The following is a 7,046-nucleotide window of genomic DNA, read 5'->3' on the forward strand; positions in this document are numbered from 1 at the left end:
GCGTTCCTGATATGTGGGAAGACATCAGAAGTTTTCCAATCTTGGAAATAATAATAACTTCCCTCTGGAGAGGTCTGGATATCGGGTACGTTTCTGGAGCGTTCCAGAGTTTTGAAGGTTTTTTTATTGTGCAGGCTTCTTGGAGTTTCTAGTGTTTCGAGATTTGATCGATATTGGGGAGTTGTAGCAGACAGGTGGGTTCGCAATTTTTGGGGCAGAATTATATCTGGAAAGTCACTTGGTCATAAAGAGAAAATATTCGAGCTAAAATGAAATGTTTTTAATTTTATATCTTGCTTAGCGCATTTGTTTGAACTTTGTATCTCTTTCAAAACTTTTTCGCTACATAATATACTTGAACAGAATACAGACCGAAACATTTCAATCACACCTACTTATACCCTCCTTTTCTCTAAGTGATGTTGGAAAGGGAATTGTTGAAATGACCATGATCATAAGGTGTACAACTTTGCTTTCGCCGTTTTGCAATAGATGGCTGTAGTGGTGAGTGGTAGCCGAAATAAATAGATCGTAGATGTCATACAATAAGCTTAAGTATTTGTTAACATAACACCATCGAAATATTAGTCGATTTGTGTCTGCATCATGAAGTTATTCTCGATTAAACATGTCAGCTTACGAGCCAAACTGCTTTCATTTACGGTAGGTTTTAATTTTCTGTTTTAATATGATGAAATCTGCGGCTGAGGCTCATCGAATGCTCTCAAATACTTATGGTGAGGCCTTTATTAGTGAGGGAACGTGCTGAGAGTGGTTTCAACGCTTCAAGAACGATGATTTTGACGTCGAAGTCCAGCATAGCGGTGGAAGAGAGAAGATTTTCGAAGATGCAGAATTGGAGGCATTACTCGATCAAGAATCGTGTCAAAGGCAACAAGAATTGGCAAGATGATTGGGAGTGACGCAGCAAGCCATTTTAAAACGCCTGAAAGTCATGGGAATGATTCAGAAACAAGGAAATTGGGTGCCGTACGAGTTGAAGCCGAGATAATATTGTTAATTTAACTAATAAAGAATGTTACGCGTTACTTTATGAGCACACACACAAAACTATTGTATTTTTGTCCACCCTGTACCAATTGGAATCAACATGTGATACATTTTTGGAATCAGCTTAACTAGAGTAATCGGAAAATGGAAACAAAATGGGGGTGTTCCATTTAAAAAAAACGACGGTGACGTCATTACTCGAAAGTAATTCACCCTGTATATTAGATTATTATTTCAAAAAACGGTAAATTTAAATAACAAATTGACATGTTTCAGGATTATTTCTTGAAATGGTCTATTTAGTTAAAAATGAATTTGTTCCATACTTTACGGACACAGTGTATAAAGGGAAATATACCATTTATTCAATTTAACACAATGGCAACTTCATAGGTATGGGAGTAATGCTTGAACTTCAATTATTATTAATCCCATCGAACAATAAGACCCTTTCAAAAACGACTTTCGTCGCCATATGAATCACTCAAAGCGTTACATTATAAAAGGGCAGAGATGGCCTGTTTGCAAGCACAGTATGCATACGGAACCCTCCCCAGTGGGTTCTCCCCTACTTATTTGCAGTATTTCACACAACTACTTTGACGATCATCCGGTAGATCAGATTCAATTTTGGTTTTAGACGACGGTGTCGCATCTGTTTTTGAATTGAATTTTGTGGACGCTTTCGGAATGGTTTATCGTATGTCAATCATTATGGATGGACAAGAATGAAAACGTTGTGATTGCCAGGTTCAAATTATTTTTGAGTTCAACATAAATTGAAAAACAAAAAATTGAAGTTCTTTACAAGAATCATTATATCTCCTAAAATATTTGTCACAGACCCCTCACACCAAAACGTTTTTGGATGATCAAACTCTAATCCACAATATAGTGAAGTTTCAGATACTGAAGAAGTGGCAGCCTCGAGAAAATTATCAATTTTTCATTCGAAAATTCCAGTTTTTTACCTATCACTTCAGAAATTCTTAATCTACGTGTACGAATCAATCAATAGAGAGGAACACACTTTCAATGAAGGATTTTTCATTTTTTTTTAAATTTTCGAAGGGTAAGGTGTGGAAAATTTTACAAGAATTTTTCCATATGAAAATTTTCGTATAAGTGCGAAATTTGGCTAATTGGGGCTCATTCATTGAAGGTTTTCATTATCACTCCACTAAATATTCCTCTTCTGAATAGGTACCATACACCTTCAGGCAACACTTCATACTCTGATCAATCTTGAGGTCGATCAACAGGTACACTTTCAGGCGCAGGTAATTTCCACAAAGAAGATATGTATGTTATATAGGGTGTTTTTTTTTGAGGTATATAACTTTAAGTGGGCATTACTGTTCAAGATGGCAACCGATTTAACAGCTGTCAAGTGACTTATCCTCAGTTTGGTTTGGCAATTCATCATGAATAGACTCACGGCTGAACCACGCTTGAAAATAGTGCAATTTTATTTCGAAAATAATGGTTCTGTGCGGAATACGTATCGCGCGCTACATCCATTTTATTTTGTTTAGCCATGAAATAATATTTTAAAGAAATGCTATGTCCTGTATCTATAGACATAGGTTTGAATTGAATCCATGGACTTTCTTGTTCAGGGGTCATATTTTAGAACACACAGAAAATTCAGAAAAATTAACTTTTCCATTAGGTTGCAGCCTTTGCTTCTCGAAATATCATTGTTTTTGATAGAAAATTAGATCTAGCTATCCCTCATACCCTTCGTATTCATCATTCTGCTGGTACTTCCGCTCATTTATTTCGATGAATGTCAGCGATTGTGCTCATCTGTTCCTTCACATCAAATCTGCGGCCTTTTTGCGGTCCGCCGATCAGCCTTTGCTTCTTTTTTGATAAACAATGACTCAAAAAACAGACAGACCTACCTCCGGAGGCTGCGATGACACGATTTCACGGTTTCGGATTTTAATCCGGCATGTGGAAGCCTGATGGGATTAGAAGGGATCTGTTACTGAATAAACGTGTCATTTCGAATCGGTCCGTCTCTGGAAAGGTTCATTTTCACGTTCATTGTAGGTGGAGAGGGGCAAACTCGCTGAAAATTACTGTGGTAATTCTGCTCGGGATAAGAGATGTCTTCAAATGATCAGATGATGAGTAGAAATATAACGCAGGGCAACAACAAACATTTTTCTTTGGTGAGATAGTTTAGTTTTCTTTATCAATCAATCAATCAATCAATCAATCAATGTTATTTATTTTACCAAATTTAGTACAATAATTTTCAAGAAATACTGTCAATTAAACCAATGGTTTGTGCCTGACAGTAACAATCATTACATCTAAACAGTTTCAAAATCAACAAATGTACTATACTTATATTATATATAAAGGGTTTTTTTTTTAGAGCTATATAGAACTTTAAATTGCAATCAAACTACGATGTATTATTCGATTGACATGAATTTTATTTATCCGCAAGATATTCTTGTGGCATTACATTTTAAATATGATTTCTGGCATATGACCGCCACGGCTGGCTCGGATGTAGTCCAATCTGGACGTCCAATTTTCGATGACTTTTTCCAACATTTGTGGCCGTATATCGTCAATAACACGACGAATGTTGTCTTCCAAAGGGTCAAGGGTTTGTGGCTTATCCGCATAGACCAATGGCTTAACATAGCCCCACAGAAAGTAGTCTAGCGGTGTTAAATCACAAGATCCTGGAAGCCAATTCACAGGTCCAAAACGTGAAATTAGGTGGTCACCAAACGTGTCTTTCAATAAATCGATTGTGGCACGAGCTGTGTGACATGTTGCGCCGTCTTGTTGAAACCACAGCTCCTGAACATCATGGTTGTTCAATTCAGGAATGAAAAAGTTTGTAATCATGGCTCTATACCGATCCCTATTGACTATAACGTTCTGGCCATCATCGTTTTTGAAGAAGTACGGACCAATGATTCCACCAGCCCATAAAGCGCACCAAACAGTCATTTTTTCTGGATGTAACGGTATTTCGACATACATTTGAGGATAAGCTTCACTCCAATGGACGTAGTGCGCGATACGTATTCCGCAGAGAACCATTATTTTCGAAATAAAATTGCACTATTTGCAAGCGTTGTTCATGATCAATTGCCAAACCAAACTGAGAATAAATCACTTGACAGCTGTTAAATCGATCGCCATCTTGAACAGTAATGCCAACTTAAAGTTATATACCTCGAAAAAAACACCCGTTACATTCATAATGATATAGTAAAATAGTGGATTTGAGAATATATGACAATCCGACAACGTGATCTAACTATGCTGGGGACAGTAAAATTTGCGTATACTGCCTCTATCTATGTTTAATACATATGGAATACCCCGAAATCTACCGATCATATTCAAGTTGGAGAGGCAGCACTAGTTGAGCCCCTCTTTGGGTGCCATATCTCATATGCCACAACCTCTTCCGATCAAGACAAAAACTAGATGATGAATTCAGTAAATATGAGGAAACATGTCCTAGATCGTGAATTGTTTTCAATCGCTGCCACAAACAGCGAGAAGTGGATATATCCAGCTTCCTCTTAAATCTAAAGATTCCATCCGAGGGATAAAAAAAGTGCAAAGAGGTAAAAAACACAATCGAATTGACGGTCGAGGCGGAAGACAAGAGAGGATTACATCCAGAAATAATAAGACGACGGAGAGAAAAGCCAAGGCCCACAAAGAGACCAGCATCCAGGGACCGTCATAAGTAAATCTCCGAGCGTTGCGACAGCAGATTCGGACTTTCAGCAGTCTGGCATCAAAACAATGTGGAGTATGCCTTTTTCGATCTTGATGTTCTGCTAAAAATAATATTTGTTGTTTCGAGAGAATGTTGACGAGGATGGGTATTTTTTCGTTTTACTTTTTTTTTTGTTGATGCTGGAATACGCCAGTCGGTATTGTATTATTTAAGAAAACAGAGTTGTTTTTTTCTTTGCTTGAATTCGTTAATATTCTGTCAAGGATTTGATCATTGAAAAACATACTAAGTATCATTTGTTAGGTGGCATAACTACTTCACTTGCTGTTTGAGCATTGAACTTCATTTCACTCAATGAAAATACTGAAATTATGAGTTAATTTTTGAGAAAAATATATGTATAGTGTGTTCCACCATCCCAACATTCTCAAATTGTTTGGATACATGAGGTGAACCTGAATATATATAGAATAATTCGTTGGATTCTTATTGTTCAATGTATTGAAGTATTGAAATTTTTAATTGTTCTGATTGAGAAATATTTCTGAATGTTTATATATATTCTCATCGAATTATTGTAGGATATAATCTGACCTGTTGATGAACCGTGAATATATTAACATTCTAATTTAACTGGTGTTATCTCTCTAGACTACTGTTGGTGAAAGTTGTACATTAATTGTTCTTAAGCTTAGTCGAAGAGACCAAAGCATTTAATTGGTTGTGAATGAATCTATTGAACAAAGAAAAATCTGACTCTCCCACCAACCTTCGATAGCTCAGTTGGTAGAGCGGTGGACTGTAGTGGCAAAGAATTGTAGTCATCCATAGGTCGCTGGTTCAAATCCGGCTCGAAGGATACTTTTTTGTAGTAAAGTAGAAGGATTTTTAGATACGTAAAATGCTATGAGGAAATGATTCTTTGTAAGGAAATCTCTAATATATTATTATCGAGATTATTATCCGATATTTCGCAAAATGTTTTATTGAAGGCATCTCTTCATTGAAGGCAGAATTTTGAGAATTTGCCTCTATTTATCATGTAAGATTTCTTACTATTCTTTATGGTGAGCTTTGGAATATAAGGAAAAATTGAGGTGGTTTTTTCGATCTGAACCCAAAATTTGTTACGAAAAGTGGTAGCCATACCATATGGAAACTTTAATTGAAAATTGCTACAATTTCCAAAAACCATACATTATATTCTCTATTCTCCCACCTGCACCATCAGCTTCATTACTTTGAAAGTCATTAAATTTTGAATTCAAAATGAATCATAATATTATTATTGTTTTTTTTAATGGTTCATTAGCCATTATTATGATCATTATAAGCATTATTGGATGTTTTGATATGTTGCATAATTCGATGAAAAAAAATTGTATTCATAGTTTTAGAGCGATCTGGTAGAACTTCTTGTGAGTATTATTTTCCTCCGACATATTAAAAATCACATATCTTTCGACTTTTTTTTCGCTCCCCTTGTCTAGGTGCATATTACACCGCCCATTTAACCCTCTTCTTGTATCGTGATGCCAAAACAGCCTGAAAAATAACCATCTATTGTTGATAGCTGATGCATTTCATCAGGGGTGCCATACAGAATACTGATTTTGAAATGAAAAGTGCCAATTCATTTACCTACTTCTCCAGAGTGAATGTAAATGCTAGTCCTTTTTTTCAATATGCCGCATTTGGGTTTCATTCTTTATGAAAAGGTTAGAATAAATTATATCTAGTAATATAGAGGGTGTCAGGAAATTAGGGGATATAATTTTATTAAAACATCCTTCTTTGTAAACTATGCAAATAATTTTTCGGATAAGCTTGTTGTTTATCACTTATCGAAATGATGGAGTGTATATTGAAAATGATATCAAAATTTTGTATTATTGGAAACTATAAAACAGTAACTATATTAAGTAGAATATTATAATGGATATAACAAAATTCTCAGCAAAAAAAAGTTTCCTTCGAGCCGGATTTGAACCAGCGACCTATGGATGACTACATTACTTTACAACTACAGTCCACCGCTCTACCAACTGAGCTATCGAAGGTGATACTTACAGATAGAATTTTTGACGTTGTAGAACGATTTCTGTTGTGATACTTTCACTTGATATAGATACTTAATAAGAATACCGAAGGAGGTCAAGTTTGGCAGTTTATCTGCGCGGTATTTGGTAACTCGTCAGACTATTCTTGACGCCTAATTATGTGATTTTGTGTATTAATTGTTTTATTTTTCATTTGAGCGCAAAATAGAGTAGATATCGTACATCATTTTCTATTGAACAATATT

The 7,046-nt window shown here is 35.7% G+C and overlaps 2 non-coding genes across 2 annotated transcripts; one reads left to right on the top strand and one right to left on the bottom strand.

The window, feature by feature from the left end:
• Positions 1-5,509: 5,509 nt before the first annotated feature.
• Positions 5,510-5,600, top strand: Trnay-gua. Its single transcript is given in 2 exon segments — positions 5,510-5,546; positions 5,565-5,600. It is a non-coding gene; the product is annotated as a tRNA-Tyr (tRNA).
• Positions 5,601-6,710: 1,110 nt separating this feature from the next.
• Trnay-gua lies at positions 6,711-6,801 on the bottom strand. The gene is given in 2 exon segments: positions 6,711-6,746; positions 6,765-6,801. It is a non-coding gene; the product is annotated as a tRNA-Tyr (tRNA).
• Between the last annotated feature and the right edge of the window lie 245 nt (positions 6,802-7,046).

The sequence above is a fragment of the Harmonia axyridis genome, chromosome 4 (assembly GCF_914767665.1).
Source record: "Harmonia axyridis chromosome 4, icHarAxyr1.1, whole genome shotgun sequence".
Lineage (NCBI taxonomy): Eukaryota > Metazoa > Arthropoda > Insecta > Coleoptera > Coccinellidae > Harmonia > Harmonia axyridis.